Source organism: Amia ocellicauda, chromosome 14, assembly GCF_036373705.1.
Source record: "Amia ocellicauda isolate fAmiCal2 chromosome 14, fAmiCal2.hap1, whole genome shotgun sequence".
NCBI lineage: Eukaryota > Metazoa > Chordata > Actinopteri > Amiiformes > Amiidae > Amia > Amia ocellicauda.
The window spans coordinates 33,583,441-33,601,228 of record NC_089863.1 but is presented as its reverse complement, the minus strand read 5'-3'; the positions used below and the strand labels follow the sequence as shown (position 1 = coordinate 33,601,228).

The 17,788-nt window shown below is 40.9% G+C and overlaps 1 long non-coding RNA gene and 1 pseudogene across 1 annotated transcript; one reads left to right on the top strand and one right to left on the bottom strand.

The window, feature by feature from the left end:
• Nucleotides 1–1,276: 1,276 nt before the first annotated feature.
• On the bottom strand, nucleotides 1,277–3,154 carry LOC136768170 (uncharacterized). The gene is made up of 3 exons (XR_010821949.1): nucleotides 3,048–3,154; nucleotides 2,595–2,843; nucleotides 1,277–1,748 (listed from the first exon to the last, which is right to left on the bottom strand). It is a non-coding gene; the product is annotated as an uncharacterized LOC136768170 (long non-coding RNA).
• An 11,271-nt stretch (nucleotides 3,155–14,425) lies between these two features.
• On the top strand, nucleotides 14,426–16,287 carry LOC136767384 (uncharacterized; annotated as a pseudogene).
• The last annotated feature ends 1,501 nt before the right edge of the window (nucleotides 16,288–17,788 follow it).

Sequence of the window (17,788 nt, the reverse complement as noted above, 5' to 3'; positions counted from 1 at the left end):
CCAAACAACGTATAACAACGTTTAACGTATTAGTAACAAACACTCATGTTGAAACTGTTGGAAGTATGAAAATTCTTAGCTACATGAGCTGAGTACAATACGTGTCCTTTAACAGTGGATTACATAATATTCACCACCAAGGACTTTTTCACATTTTTTATGTTACAATCTGGAATAATGGATTTGATGGTTATTCTCTCCCTTTTATTATAACAACACAAACTCCTTGAAGGTGAAACATATTTTAAATTGTGAAACAAAAGTTAATGAAATATTAAATTAAAATTAAATTTAAAATTAAATGTGTTATTTCATCCCCTCACTGTGGAAGAACCAAGTCTTTTTGGATAAGTCTAGACCAGCTTGTATATCTGGTGTCTGTGATTTATGCCCATTCTTCTTCAAATTGCTCAAGCTCACTCATGTTGGATGGGATCCGTTGGTTAACAGCAACTTTTGAGTCTTGCCGCAGATTGGACTGAGGTATGGGCTTTGACTGGGCCATTCTAGGACACTCAGCTTCTTGTACAACTCTAGTGTAGCCTTGACTGTGCGCTGAAAAGTCTCTTGCAGACTAAAGTAGGTTTTCCTCAAGGATTTTCCTATACTTGGCTCCATCCATCGTGCCCTCAATCCTGAATAATTTCCTAGTCCATGTCGATGAAAGGCATCCATATAACATGATTCTGCCAACACTATGCTTTACCATGGAGGGGTGGTGTTCTCAGGGAGATGAACAGTGTTGCATTTAGTTTTGCATTTAGGACAAAAAGTAGAATTTTGCCAGGTTTGTGGAGCACCTGAGTAATAGTTGACATATGGACAGTTTCTCCCATCCTGGTTGTGGGAACTCTGTAGGATGGCCTGCTCTAGGCAGAGTTATGGTTGTGCCAAATTCTTAAAACAAAATTGATTTAACTGTGCACCAGGAGATGTTCAAAATTTGGGATATTTTTTTATAAAGCTCAACCCTGACTGGTGCTTTTACAGAACTTTCTCTCTGACTTGTATTGAAAGCTCCTTGGTCTTCATGGTGAGGCTGTTTGTATATGTTCTCTGACATACTCTAGGGCCTTCCAGAAGCAACATTAATCTAAGATCATGTGACACTTTAACTGCACACAGGTGGACTTAATTCAACGAATTATGTAACTTCTGAAGGCAATTGGCTACACCCGAAGTGTATCATAGCAAAGGCAGTAAAGACTTACAAAATCAAGACTTTTTATTTCCATCCAATCATTTTGAAAACTACTCATCCTGGTGAGGGAAGCTGGAGCCAATCACAGGCACTTAGGGCACAAGGCAGGAATACACCCAGAACAGGATGCCAGGCCATCGCCGGGCAACATACACACACATACCTACAGGGCAATTTAGCTTGGCCAATTAACCTAACCCACATGTCTTTGGACAGTGGGAGTAAACCAGAGTGCCAAGAGGAAACCCACATAGACACAGGAAGAACATACAAACTCCAGACAGACTCCATCCAGGACCCCTGGAGTTGTGAGGCAGCAGCACTAACCACCACACCACCATGCCACCTGACTTTTCATTTTTGTTAATTAAATTCATTCATACTTTGTGCAGGTCAGTGACAGAAAATTCCAATTCATTTTTAAATTCAATGTTTTTCTTGTAATAGGAACATGATCTGATGATTACACATTGTGGAAAGCTCTTCCTCTTTTCATTCTCCCTCCATGACCCTCAGCACCACACAAGGTGCACACCCAAGCCTTCATCTGTACAATAAAGGGAGAAACATATTTCAAGATAAATGAATATACATCACTACCATAATCAATAACACAATTCATTGTTGTACAACTGCCATTATCTATATCAATTATATACAGTATACAGAACATGGGACCCAGATGAGGTGTCACTAGGACTGGACAGCCTTAGCAATTGCCATTACCTCACATCCCTATGCCATGTAGTATTATAGTGTGTGTAAGATTTTTTAATTACTATTATTTCCTTTTATACTTAACCATGCAGTTATTATTTTTTAAGTTTGATTTTTTTAAACAATCTGTGTTTTAAATGTAAACTATATTTCATCAAAAGTGCAAAATCTATTGAGTAATTAATTGATCAATTTTGTTGGTTTCACAAAAATGCACTCCTTATTAATGAGTTCTACCAGCCTCCCAAATTAGGGTTTTAAACTTGCATCTGTTTTTTACTTATTTGAGACAGTTTGTAAAAACATTTTTTTCACCATTCTGTAACTCTTAATTTAGCAGATTTTCACAATGTATACCAGAAAACATTCTCCTTGTCAAGGACACCAAACGTGCCAAATGCCATCCTGATAACCACTCTTACTTACAGAACAACAGTATGAGTGTTCCAGAGCAACAGGAGGATTATTATGACAGGGCACATTAGCTAAAGTTTTTAAATATGAATAATAGTTATAACATATGCATACCTTTTCTTTATAAGAAAAGTAAATATACACCGCATTTAAATTTTGATCTATTAAAAATATGTAAAAAAATAATAATACAAAACTGTACACTCAACTAGTTCAAGTAATATCAATTCACAGTTAACCTTTAAACAAATATGAGATATACCTGCAGTGGTTGGAATGATTTCATGTACAGCTAGTCCCTTGGAAGTGACACATTGTGGGCTGCAGAGCACAATGATAAGTTGCAGAATCACTGACTTTGAGACTGGAGATTACAAACATGGTTAGCTCTTTGTCAGCTTTAGAAGAGAAACGGTCAGTAAATAAATTACTTTTTTGATACAGTGTACTGCTTGTTCCTGCGCCTGTCATCCTTGTCATCCTTTTGTCTCCATCTGTTATATCTGTAAAACTAAATAAAGGTTATATAGATTACACTTATTTGTACAGATAGACAGTAAGGTCAAAGATGTTTCATAGTAAACATACTTGAAAGTACATTTGCTACATTGCCTAATATGAATACCACAGTAATTAAACTGTAGCATTATTTAAACATAGTTAATTTAATTGAATAACACCCAAAAGAAGCTTATATATAATGTATAGTACTTACACACCAACACTGACCAAAAAAAAACAACACAGATAATCATTATAATGCTTAAAAATCCATTTCAGAATTCAGATTTTACGCAGCTCTAATTTGGAGAGCATTTTATAACTCAGAGTTTTACAAGAATGCTACAGGATGTGTCACGTGATACAAGAACTTGTCAGTAATTTGACCTAATTAAACCAAACTCTCTTGGGGGGGTGGTGTGTTGCTTTAATGCTTACAGGAACAAGTAGCCATATGTTTATTCAACAATATAAACTTAAGTTTAATGTTGTCATAATCAATTATTTATTTCCATGTTAAGAATAATGACTAGAAAATATAAAATGCAATTAAATTAATTAATGTTAATGTAATGGTGGTATGCTGCCCTCTCCAGGCACTGCTCCAGAATATCTAAAATAACTACTGTTGATGCTTATTGCATATCTGTCCTCCAAAATCAGATTTTAATCTCAATGCTATTTGAAAAATTTGTAATTGTCTTCAACTCTGAAAGCAATACTATCATTCACAATAAAAAAATAAAACATTCTCAATACAACAAACTGCATTATGTTAATTAGTGCAGTAAGAATAAAATACTATTGACAACCATCACTGCTACAACTTAGTCTACAATACTAAAAAGTACAGTGGAAATTAAATGAATAGCTTTAATTCCACATATAAATGTAGACATGTCTGATTGTCATAATTATTATACTAATACAGCTTAGAATACGTAGACAGGTGTCAAACAGGCCATAGATTTATCTCTGTGGTAAAGTAACACATCTAGAAATTAGTTGTCATAATTACTCAAAAGTTTAAATATGAAAAATAAGAAATTTACAAAAAGAAAGTGTCTCCAGCATAATAAAAGACTAATCTAGAAATGAAACAATCATAACATATTAACTTAACAGATATTTTATACAGGTAAAACTGTGATTACTAAGCTAATTTAGTCCTATTCACATCCTATTTTGTTTTTTAATATTTTATTTAGTTTTGAGTGGAGTACTTCACATGTTCAGGTGTATAACTTAAAAGTATCAGGGTGAGAAATACGATGAAAAATACATGTTTAAAAATGTGTAATGTGTAAAATGTGTAATACCAGCTACAATAAAAGTGACATTTAAGAGTAATTTTACCTCCACAAGAGAGCAGTATTCAAATTCAAATTCAAATTCAAATTCATAAAGAGCTTTATTGGCATGACAAGGTTACACCTGTTTTGCCAAAGCAAGTACAGGGGGCTCCACTTGAAAAACATAGACCAGTGCAGTGTGCAGTAATACTGTATACATACAATACATACACATTTACAGACATTACATACATTATTATACATCGAACACAAGATTTACAAAACAATTCTGTATGAATTGGTATTATATATGTATACATAGTATACAGTGTCTTGTACAATGTCTCTCTCAGTTTGCGGCAAGTAAGCACATAGTCAGCAGCCAGCTCTGCTGTATGCTCATCCTCTCCTAACAGGATTTTTATTTTGCCTTCATCACTGAGCTCTTGGCAGCCTGTGACCTGGGCTGAGAGTTTCGCGAGGTGCATGTCCCTGGCTGTGGAGTATTTGGTACAGTGCAGCAGGAAGTGCGTATCGTCCTCCACCTCCCCCTGCTCACACTGTCCACACAGTCTCTCCTCTCTGGGCTTCCAAGTCTGCCTGTGTCACCCTGCTTCTATTTCCAAGCTGTGGGCACTGAGTCTGTACTGGCTCAGGGTTTGTCTCTGTTTGGGGTCCTTCACTCTCACCAGGTACGGTGCCAGGCTGTAGTCCCTCTGTAGAGAGCGGTAACACTGCAGTTTGTGCTGCTGTTCAGTTTCTGTGTGCCAGCGCTCCAGGTATTGTGCTCTCATCTTCTTGGTGATGATGCTGATCCTGGTGCCGCTGTCTGCCCACTGGGGCTGGTGTGGCTCTGCTCAGTAAGGGTCTGTGCCAGGGTACGAATGGCGCACTGTTTACGGCCATGCTCCTGGCTCCGCAGTGCTGTGTGGCAGTAGGAGTGAGGGTGGCTGTTGTTGAGGTGGACCGAGTACTTCAGTGCCCTCTTGTGCACAGTGAGCAGCAGGGGGAGGCGGCCCAGCTCAGCTCTGCATGCTTTATTGGCTGCACTCTTGTGCAGCTGGAGCAGGTGTCTGCAGAACTATTACATACATTAATGGGTGTCTGACAAAAAAACATACTACAGTAGTCCTGAAGTGTAAAACATAAACAAAAAATACAGAACAACTAATTAATATCCACAACACAATCACAAAGTATAGCACAAACTAATTCCACAGCAAAAACAAAAAGTACAGCACAACGGAATCTCAGTCTCTGAATGGCACACAGGTATTGTGAATGTGACCAAACCACGTTATGTCAAAATGTACCCATTATGAGTAGGTATTGGTGCAGACCTGGAAATCAGATGGTTTGTGGAATTATGATTATTTTGAATGTTACTCCTGCCTGATTTATTTTTAAACATTAATATGTGTGTGTGCGCGTGTGTTTAATAAATATGATGACACTTTTCACTGTAAGCACTGTACAGGGAACACATACATGCACACATAGTATTCTGTGTTAACATTGGCCATCTTGGTGTATAGTTTGAAAACACTATTTTCTGTATTTACTTTAGTTGTTGTTATTTATATTAACTCACCAACACACCATGTGCATGGTAATTGCTTTAAGTAGCCAAGCTTAACTTTATAATCTTTGTGTAAACTACCTACCTGACAAAAAGTATAGAATTAAAACTCATTATCGTAGATGCAATTAATTTGAGTTAAGCTGTCTGTTTGCACAGATTTTATTTCAAAAGTGATTTGGCACAAGGGCTGCCATTTTTGCTTTCTATATTAACAAGTACCCTAGGTCTTGTTCGGGAAAATAAATTAGCCTACAGGACCTACACTTCTTGCTCTATACAGTGCAACTCCACTTCTAATTTTACTTCCCTTTAATGTGTTTACAGTCAAGTGTAATCATATGTATTCATTTAAAAAAAAATGAAGCGGGGGCGTAACATTCAAAATCTGCATCAATACTTACACTTGCAATCAAGCGCTTCTTTCATGAAAACAGATCACAGAACAGAGAACCATGAACAGAGACAGCTGACCAATGAATGAATGAATGAATCCAAGATGACAGATAATGAAGCAGTAAATTCTAACAGCTTAAAGAGACCATATTTGACATTCTTGAATTCAACCTCAACATTGGCAGAACTTGCAGTGATTTGATCACTTTTGAACAGAGGCACCATTATGCCAGCCCAGAGAGGCAAATAGGATCCCATTCTTATCAGATGGGGGACAAGTTCAGGAAGGAAATTGTAAATTGTAAGGTACATTGTCTCAGTTGCCATCATTCACAGCAAGCATCTTTCTCTCCTCACAGATGTCTGTCACCCACCTCTTCAGGTCTGTTATGCATTCATGGATGGATTCACTGATCTTCACCTCCTCCAAATTGTCATGTTTGAAGCAAGAAAGTGGGACACATTCCTCTGCAATTCTCTTTTTCAGCTGTATCTTACAAGTCTCTGAGATGACAGGAATGCCCCTGTCATCATTCCCCTCAGATTCAATTAAAGCAACAATTGTAATTGAACAAATCAGCTGCCTTGCATCCTCCATTGACACTGACTGTAAAAGCTGTGCCATGGCTCTGAGATAGAACTCTCTCGATTTCCTTTTTTTCTGAGACAATCCCACGGGCTAATGAGCAACTCTTATGAAGCAAGGGTGTAGTTTTGATGACTTGTTCCCCATTAGTACCCCAAAACATTAATTTATGTAGGCCTTTGGGTCAGGATAAGGGGTAAAGGCCTTGACAAGACACCCCACAATGCCAGAGAGATTGAAGTGAAGTGAATTGAAGTTGAAGTGAAAGGATGGGGTCCCTGTCTCCTAGCTCCTTGTTGCCCCTCTCGTTTGGCTTTTCTTAATGTAGTCAGGTTTGGTAGGTGGCTGGGCTCTGGGTCACCAACATCCATCATTTTGTGAGCCTCTGCAGCTTGCCATACATGTGGTAGTTTTCTACCTTCCCAGAGATCTTTGGACACTTGTGGTAATAGATTTCCTGATAACTTACGATTGGATTTCCTAGTGTGGAGAGTGTCATCAATATTCTGTATCATACATTTGAGCACCGCTGATTTGTTAATCTGGCATCTTTTCACTGGTAATGAACAAATTTGCATTGTACTCGGTGTAGTATACTGTAACGTCAAGGTAGTTAGATACAACATTTGGATATAACCTTGCCCTCTTGAAACTAAGTGTACATTCACTTGTTTCCAAATCTCCTCATTCAAGAAGTGAGTCCATGTGCCATGTGGTGTATTGCTTTTCATGCAATGTACAGTTTTGTTGTTGAACACGACCTTCTCGTGACAGATTTCTGTCCACTGTTCAAAAGTAAGTGTGAGTTCAAATTTAATATCATATTTCTTTTGCCTGCACTGCACTTAGTTATACACATAAACTTTTTCAGATCTGTCATCAACTTTATTTATGTCTTGTATTTGAGTATCATTATGAACACTAAGGACTTGCCATATATTGTGTCTGGCGCTGGCGCTCTTGGCATCTAGTCACAATTAAAGTCTCAGTTACTACTTGTTGTTCTTTGGGTGCAATAAAAAACTATGAAGCTAAACAGAACATGTTTTCATTTAGAAGGCTTTATAACTCTACAGTACAAGTCATCCACCAACAATTACTACTTCCTTTCCAATTAAGGCACAAGAACTCCTCAACAAATACACATTTTTTATCAATGTAAGCTATTTTAGTTTTGCTTTAGTACTTAGTATTGTTATGATTGGACGGAGAGCTATTTTGGGCTCCAAAGCTTTGAAAATGTGATTGGATAGGCTAAGCTATCATTGAAGTGTATTATTATTTTTATTATTATTATTATTATTATTATTATTATTATTATTATTATTAATTATAATATTTTTAAACAAATAGCATACTAGAGCCATAAAGTATTTTTGTCATGTAACACCCACAAACATCACTGTGTTTACAGAATCTGATCAAGAGGGCTTACTTTGTGATTAACATGTCCAAAATGTCGTTTTATATCTAATGGTTGAAAAAACTTTTCGCAATTTTACGAAATTAATGTAACATGTTCATGTTTCATTAAAGAGGGCAACTGTTGGGGTAAAATTGCCCCCTATGTATTGTACATACACTTTCCAGTAAGTTACTAGTTAAAACTTGTGCTTATAAGGGTTTCTTTGTTCTTATTAGGATTTCTCTGCTCAGACTTATCTGTGTGGCAGATAGAGATCATTTCTACTGCCGTGGACATTCTTTAGTTAACGAACCGAAACTATATAACATGTTCTTATCAGTATAGTGTATGCTGTGTCCTTGGTATCAGTCCTTCCATGTCTGGATGAAATAGAGTTTCCCTAATTATAAAGAATACCTGATGAATTATTGCTTCCCGTGTCTTGGAACTGCCCGGGACATGTGCCAAGAAAATATCATCCAGGTTCGGGACGGCCCTGAAATTCCTTTGAAATATTTCTTGTAGATGTATAAAAGGCTGTGTGAAACTTTATTTCAGTGACTTTACTTCCCGGGCCTGTCTCCTGTTGAAAATTCTCTGCTGTTACTGGAAGCGCTCACTGGGGTGCCTGATTCACTGGGATCCGAAGGGTTGCTTCAACTGAAGCATTGTACCTTAACATGGACCAAACAATACAAAAACAACTGATTCTACCGAAGCAGTTCCACTCCGCTGTATTGAAGTCCTTGCATGACACCTCTGGACATTTAGGTTTTGACAAGTACTATGGCTTGATACGGGCGATTTTACTGGCCACGTATGAAGAAGGACGTGGAGCAGTATTGCAAATCGTGTGCTCGATGCATCCAGAGAAAGACTCTGCCCAAGAAAACTGCTCCTCTCATTCACATACATAGCAATGGACCCATGGATTTGGTGTGCATGGATTTTCTCTCCATAGAACCTGACTCAAACAATATCTCCAATGTGCTGGTCATCACCGATCATTTCACACGATATGCACAAGCCTTTCCCACCAAATATCAGACAGCTGCAACTGTAGCCAAGGTACTCTGGGAAAAGTACTTCATTCACTATGGCTTACCCAGACGAATGCATTCTGACCAAGGATGGGATTTTGAAAGTCGACTCATTCAGGAACTGCTGACCATGCTGGGAGTAAAGAAGTCCCCTCACCACACCTTATCATCCGCAAGGGGACCCCCAACCAGAAAGATTCAATCGCACTCTGCTCGACATGCTGGGGACCCTAGACCCAAAACACAAATCTAAATAGAGTCAGCACTTCAGTCATCTTGTGCATGCCTACAACTGCCCCCAGAATGAGGCCACAGGTCATTCTCCCTATTTCCTCATGTTTGGACGTGTGTTTTGGAGTGTCTGCAGATGGAACTTCAAATGTTTCATATTATGCAGTATGTATCAAGGATGAGAAAACAATTACAAGCTGCCTACCAACTAGCTCAGGCTACAGCTGATAAGATGAACAAGCACAACAAAAGTTGCTATGACCAAAAAGTGTGATATCACAGCGTAGAGCCAGGGGATAAAGTTCTAATGCGGAATGTGGGCTTCCAGGGAAAACACAAGTTGGCAGACAGATGGAATGACAAACCATGCATTGGTCAAATGTCTGAACTTCCAGTTTATGAGGTAAAACCTGAAGATGGCGATGGTCCCAAAGAGGTCCTGCATCATAACCATATTCTGCCCCTGGGACAACAAGTGAGATGGGATCCTGCTGTGCACCTGACACCTACACCTAGTCCCACAGCCCAGCAATGGAGGAGAGCAAAAGAATTAAGGAGAGCTACTCAGGATTCTACTCCGAAAGTAAACCCTGGAACAGAAGTCACTGCCCCAGTTCAAGCTGAAAGTAGCTATGATGAGTCAGAGAGTGAAGATGATGACTACTGCTGAGGCTGTGAGGCTGGTGTACTGACTGAGGGTCCAGACCATGTGTTGGAGGTGCTGCAGCCTAGCAGATCTGAGTCGACTCCAGAAGTGCACCCAGAAAAAGATGTGTCACTTCCACCTTCTTGTGAGGCTCCTCATGCAAGCTTGAAGACTGTTCAGCAGATTGGGTTCACAGAGGAGGCTAGAGTTCAGGAGGACGAAGTTTTGGAAGTGAGGAGGTCACAGCGAGAAAGGAGGCCACCAATGAGAATGACGTACAATTCTCCCGGAGAAATTCGCAAAGAGACAGTGACAGTGTTTTTCCACCTGGGTGTACTAATGTGCCATACAATAAGGTATCCGTGTGTCATGCCTGGTGGTGTAGCACTTTATCCCTGTGTAATATATGTCCAGCCTTTCCAAAACTTGTGCCCCCTAGTCTCACTGTAGCTGTACATTAAAAAGGGATATATATTGTTTTACATAGTTTGTATGTACAAGGCCAAACATTATTTTTCTTTCCATGAGTGTCATGGGGGCATGACTGTTTTAGTGGTGGGAGAGTGTAACACCCTGTAAAATGTGCTTTTGTTGACAACTGCTGTATTGCTTATGTGTACAAATGCATGCTGTCTGAGATGTAAACCCACCCTCCTGTTTTTTTGGTTTTGTTTTAAGAACTAAAAAAATGTAACTGCTCATTACCCATTGGCTTGGCAATGCCTTTAGCATCTATTTTGCCCCTCCCATTTTAACTGCAATTCTGGTTGTTTTAAAATGAGGCTGGTTGGATCTGACCAATCAGACTGTACTGTCTAGCACGCCGTCTGCTTCTGTGGGCGCAGCCACGGTTCTGCTCCGTCAGAGCAGTTCACCTCCCTGGCCTGTCCAACACAGGCGGACCTCCTCTCTTGGGAAAGCCCCCAGTCTCCGAATGGCACCTCCACCCACTTGTGGAGCCGGTTCGGCAGGGCGGACGTGGATCTCTTTGCCTCAGCAGAGTCCACACACTGCCCACCAAGACCACTCAGGAACCCTAGGGATCGACGGGCTAGCCCACACGTGGCCGCGCTATCTCCTTTACGCATTCCCACCGTTCCCCCTTCTCCCGGTGGTCCTGGAGAAGGTCAGGAGAGAACGAGCGACAGTTCTGCTGATAGCCTCACGGTGGCCTCGCAGATTCTGATTCACAGACCTGATCGCCCTCCTCCACTGAGAGCCTTGGCAGCTCCCAGTGAGAGCGGACTTGTTGTCCCAGGTGCAGGGCACGCCCAGCAATCCGGGCCTCCTCCAGCTCTGGGCCTGGCCCCTGAGCGGGAGCGATTGATTGCCTGGGGTCTGTCGGACGTGGTAGTTGCCACTATTCAGTCGGCGAGAGATCCCTCTATGAGGTCGCTGTATTCCTACCACTGTCAGACGTTTAGCACCTGGTGCCAAGACGCCAGTCAAGACCCAATTAATTGCCTCATTGGGGTCATATTGCAATTTCTACAAGAGCTGTTGGACCACGGCAAGTCCCCGTCCACGCTCAAAGTGTATCTCCACATGTCATGTCCGGATTGATGGCGGGCCTCCTGGGTCTCATTTTCTGGCTGTGCAGTTTCTAAAGGGAGCTCGATGGCTACGGCCTCCTCGAATCCTTTCACTGCCCGCATGGCAGTGCTTGATTGCCCGTGCCAGACATTGTGCAAGTAGATTCGGCCTCGCTCCTAGCTGCACTAGTAGAGCAGCTGGCCTTGCTCTTGTAAGCGGAAGGTGTAAGAGTTGACCTCTGTAGCCCAGCTTTGTATATGCTGATTGCAGACAGTTCCTGGTAGAGCGTGACTATGGTCCTCACTCCTGGATGGCTCAGGTGTGGCCCTACGGGGCTCCTGAGGTTACTGTCTGGATTGTGTTGCTGAGGTCCCCTAGCGGTGCACCTCGGGGCAGGCTCCCTCATCAGCTCGCTGCCTCCTCCCTTGCGACGGTTTTGTTATACAGTAACCCCTCTCCCTTGGGCAGTGCTTCCGACTTGAAAGATAACGATAGGTTGCGTATGCATCCACGGTTATCTGAAAAAGGAAGCACTGCCCAAGGGTTGCAAGGTCACGCGGGAGTCTTGGCTCCTGGCAAAAGAGGACGAACCTGTGCTGACGTCATGTTTTATAGAACAGGAAGTGGGAAGGGACCTGTTCTGAGTGACGAGCAAAGGGGCCAATGGCAGCCTTGATAGAATGACGTTTCGATCGGGTTCCTACAGAAGTGCGCAGAAACCCCTCCCCCTTGGGCAGTGCTTCCTTTTTCATTGTGATCAGCATATATAGTCAAAGGAGTGAATTGAGGTGCAACATACACTTCAAAATGCTGAATAGATAATAATAATGCGAAAGCCTCTTTTTCTACTGTTGAATAATTACATTGATGTCTATTGAACTTTTTTGAATTATCGCAGACTGGATGTTCAATTCCACTTTTATCTTCTTGTAATGATATCGCTCCAGCCCCTACATCACTGGCATCAACAGCTTTTTTAAAGGACTTACTGAAATCAGGTGCGGCAAGCACTGGCTGGCTAGATAACATAACTTTGACACTCACTGGTCCGTGCAAACTTTATTTTCCTTGAGGTCAAATCAGTCAATGGCAACACTACATCAGATACATTTTTACAAAATTTCCTGTAAAACCCTGCCATACCCAGAAACCAAGACAGAGACTTGTTATCTGTAAGCACAGGAAAATTCAATTTGGCCTCGACTTAAGCGTTCCTAGGCTTGACCTGACCCTGACCTATTACATGTCCCAAAAATGTGACATAAGCCTGTCCAATTTCACTTTTAGTAAGATTGATAGTCAAATTTGCTGCTACCAACCGCTGAAATAACTCCTTAAGGTCACATAGATGTTATTCCCATGTTGAGCTATACAAAATAATGTCAATTTAAACCTGACAATTTGGAAAGCCATGAAGAACCTGGTTCATTAGCCTCTGGAAAGTAGCATAACTCGATATTGCCACAAACCATCAGGAGTCACAAATGTAGAGATTTGCTTAGCACGTTCAGTTAATGGCACTTGCCAATAACCTTTCAACAAGTCAAACTTGCTTACTTCTTTAGCATGACCTACCCGATCTATACAGTCATCAATCCTTGGGATAGGATAGGTGTCATCCTTACTGACAAGATTCACCTATAATAAGTCACAAAATGGACAATTATCCGGCTTGGGTTCAAGAATACAGGGTGAACTCCACTCACTTTGGCTTGGCTCTATAATTCCATTACTCAACATATAGTCAGCCTCCGATCTCATAAGGGCTAACTTCTGAGGACTTACCCTATAAGGATGCTGTTTTACAGGAGAAGCATTCTCTAAATCAACATCATGACTTAAATAATGTGTCCTAGATGGCACATCAGGAAATACCTGTCTAAATTCTTCAAAAAGTAGCATCATGTCTTGTTGTTGTTCTGATGTCAAATGACCTATCTTTGGTTCAATTTGGTTCTTTGGCTTTTTCCTTCCTCTGTCAGGTGTACTCACATACGGACCACAATACTGAGCCCGAAGGGAATCTCCATGCATTGGCAGTAACACAAGCACTTTACTGCCTGGTACAAAGTGCGAACACGTGTACCACGGTCATACCAGGTTTTCATGTGTTCCTGTGTCTTTTTCAGATTTTCTTGGGCAACCAAACGAGCTTTATATAACCTGTTCTTAAAATCTGAGACATATTTCAAGAGACCAATTGCCTCACCATCTGCCAGCCATCTTTCTTTTAACAATTTCAGTGGCCAATGGACTTTATGTCCAAAGACAAGTTCAAACGGACTAAACCCCAAGGAATCTTGCACAGTCTCTCAATAAGCAAACAACAACATGGGAACACATTCATCCCAGTCCCTTTCATTGGCTAAGCAATATATCATCATCATGGTCTTAAATGTCTGATGGAACCTCTCAAGGGGACCTTGTGACTCAGGATGGTAAGCACTGGAGATATTCTGTTGAATCTTAAGAATATCACCTGTTGAAAGATACCAGACATAAAATTAGTCCCTTGATCTGACTGTATTGACTTTGGCAACCCCACTAAAGTGAAAAATTTGACAAGAGCCTTCACGATGACAGGTGCAGTGATGTTTCTGAGAGGAAAAGCTTCAGGAAACCTAGTGGCACTGCACATGATGGTTAACAAATATTGGTTGCCTGCTCTCGTCTTGGGCAATGGCCCTACACAATCAACAATAACATGGCTTAATGGTTCCTTAAAAGCAGGAATAGGTTGTAGGGGAGCCTTTGGAATCTTCAGATTAGACTTACCTGCCACTTGACATACATGACACGTGCGACAAAACTGCCTCACATCATTCTTCACACCAGGCCAATAGAAATGTTTCATAATGCGGTCAATCGTTTTATTAATTCAAAAATGACCAGCCAGTGGGCCTTCATGGGCCAGACTTCCTGTCGATACCGAGTTGGTAATTCAATCTGATGCACAATCCTCCATGTATCACCAGCAGGTGTATCAGAAGGCCTCCACTTACGCATCAGCGCATTATCTTTCAGATAAACAAAACTAGAGGTCTTCCACATGGCATGGAATAACAGTATAATAAGATACAAGCAGGCCCAATCCTCTGCTACGTCTGCCTACTACTCCAATTTAATAGAGACGCATAAGAATAACCCGCGTTTTCTTTTTAATATAATAGCGACACTTACTAACCAGCAGGTAATGCCTTCAGAGGTTATCCCCCCCAATTTCACCTGTAGTGACTTCATGGATCATTTCAATAGCAAAGTTAACAGCATTAGAAAACAGATAGAACAGGAAACATACACAGATACTATAGCTGACACATGCAGTCCTTCACAGCCCCTGCCTACCTTGGACTCGTTTAACACAGTAAATCACCAGGAATTGGTCTCCTTAATTACTAAAATGAAAACAACAACCTGCGCACTAGACCCTATACCCACTAAACTGCTGAAACAATCTCTGCCATTAATTATTCACAGAATACACAACATTATTAATGTCTCTTCATCCTCAGGATCTGTCCCTGATTCATTTAAAATAGCTGTAATTAAACCACTTCTTAAGAAACCAAGTGCTGACCCTAACCAACTTAAACACTATCTCAAAGCTCCCGATGTAGGGCACGCCAGTGTTATTATTTTATTAGACTTAAGTGTGGCTTTTGATACAATCGACCACAAAATCTTGTTACACCGCTTAGAAAACCGTATTGGCCTATCTCGCAATGTGCTTTCATGGTTTAAATCATATCTCTCAAACAGACTCCAATATGTACAGATTAACGAGAACCACTCAAATTTAACTGAGGTTAAGTACGGAGTCCCACAGGGCTCAGTCCTCGGACCTATACTTTTTCATTGTACATGCTCCTTTTAGGTGATATCATTCGACGACATAATGTTAACTTTCACAGTTACGCAGATGACACACAATTATATCTGTCAGTAAATCCTAACAACACCATAGACCTAGAAAAACGAATGTGCTGTCTGTCTGAGATTAAAACATGGATGACAAAAAAATGTCTTATGCTTAATTCTGACAAAACAGAAGTCATAATTTTAGGAGACAAAAATCGAACTGTTCATCATGCACTAACAAAACTAAGTAATGATAACTTTAATTTCTCCCCTAAGGAGATGGCAGAAAACCTGGGTGTCATCTGTGATCATAATCTATCTTTTGAATCACACATTCAGAATGTGTCGAGATCTTCCTTCCTCCAGCTTAGAAACATTGCTAGACTAAGACAATTCCTCTCATTACAGGACACTGAGAAATTGATACACGCATTTGTTACATCTAGATTGGATTACTGCAATGCCATTCTGTCAGGCAGCACAAACAGAGCTATTTCTGCACTTCAGTTTGTCCAAAATGCTGCTGCAAGAATCCGAACAAAAACAAAAAAACATGAACACATCACTCCAGTATTGGCTTCTCTTCACTGGCTGCCCGTGCACTACAGGATAAACTTCAAAGTGCTCTTATTAACATTTAAAGCACTAAAGGGACTGGCACCTCCCTACCTAAAAGATCTCCTTATCAAATACACTCCAGGTCGGCCATTGAGATCACAGGAAGCCGGTTACTTAGCGCTCCCTAAAATACACAAGAAAAGCGCAGGTGGTAGAGCATTCAGTTATAGGGCCCCAAAGCTGTGGAACGATCTTCCAGCCAAAGTAAGAGATGCCCCCTCTGTCTTAGCCTTTAAATCACATCTGAAGACTCATCTGTTTAGTCTCTGTTTTTCTAGCCCACAGTGCCGCCGGTGTGCCATGGACATGCAATTGCACAACTGTCTTTGGAAATGTCCTGCACTGCATGACCAGTATCTGAGCACGACTGCCCTCTTGTCTTCCAGCAACAGCCTCCTCTGAGGGTCCAACGAGGCACCTTGTCCCCCACCATGGAAGGCTGATGAGGCACAACCCATCCCAGAAGCACCTCACCACGGAGGGTCAACGGGGCATCCACACCCAAGGTTTGACGAGCCATCACAACCCAAAGCCTGTTGATGGTCCAAACCCTCCACCCCCGATGGCCAGCGAGAGGCCTCCTCCAGAGGGAAGAGCACAGCCAGCAGCACCGATAAAGAACTTTCTGATCTTCTTGCTGCTGTAATAACTTTACTGCCTGGAGGAGAGGCAACCATTAGGCCTAGGCCCTAATCCATGGACCCCCAGAGATTCATTTTCTCCTACATGCCATCCATAGGAGTTTTATTGTTTTTCTCTCCTCCGTGCCTAAATGGTTTATTTACTTAAATGTTCACTCACTTTATTCTAGATCATGTAAAATGTTTACAGGTCTATATTTGATTTTATTGTATTTATGTTTTTAATTTTGCTATACGTTTGTTGTATGTTTACCAGTCTGTAAAGCGCTCTGTGGCTACCCTGCGAAGGGCGCTATACAAATAAAAATTGATTGATTGATTGTATTGATAATAACAAATCGGTACCTTACCAGCTTCAATCTCATTCAATGCCTGAGAATAAATAAACGACAAATCAATATCATCTTTTTGATGTGATATCAAAGTGGAACAAGACAATACATTATTATTATTATTATTATTATTATTATTATTATTATTATTTTTTTTTTTTTTTTTTTTTTTTTTTTTTTATTTCTTGGCAGACACCCTTATCCAGGGCAGCTTACAACATAATACATCATACATCACATAATACATCACCAGAGCCATCACTCTGTCCATGACTATTGTTCACATTTTCTTCTTTCTCCTCACAGGACACCTTAGTTCAGTCTGGTCATGTAGGCAGCGGTGTGACTCTCTCTCTTTCCCTCCAGCCCTCTCTTGTTGTGTCTTGTTGCAGGATGAAGAAGTTAAGAGATGACTTGGGTGCCTTATGCTAAAGTAATTTAGAAGTGGGGGTCATTTCGAATTTGGCTAGGAGCCAATCAGAGGACAGGTCCCTTTTGGTCTTCTGGACATACAGATAAGGTTACCAGGGGCTACCAGAGGCTACCAGGGCTACCAGATAAAAGGGAGGAAGTCTGTTTCCTCTACCAAACCAGATGGTATAGAATTTCCCATAGAAAAATATATTCTAACAAATAATATCTTACAGGTGCCATTGAAATAACATGTCCATCTTGGGCAAAGCTTCCAAAGTCGGCAAAAGTTTCATTCAGCAGTCTTTTGCGCAATCATTCCGCAGTTGAAATATCCACCACAATGCCATCTCATCTCTCTTGTTCCTCTTCCCTTTCTCCTTTTAT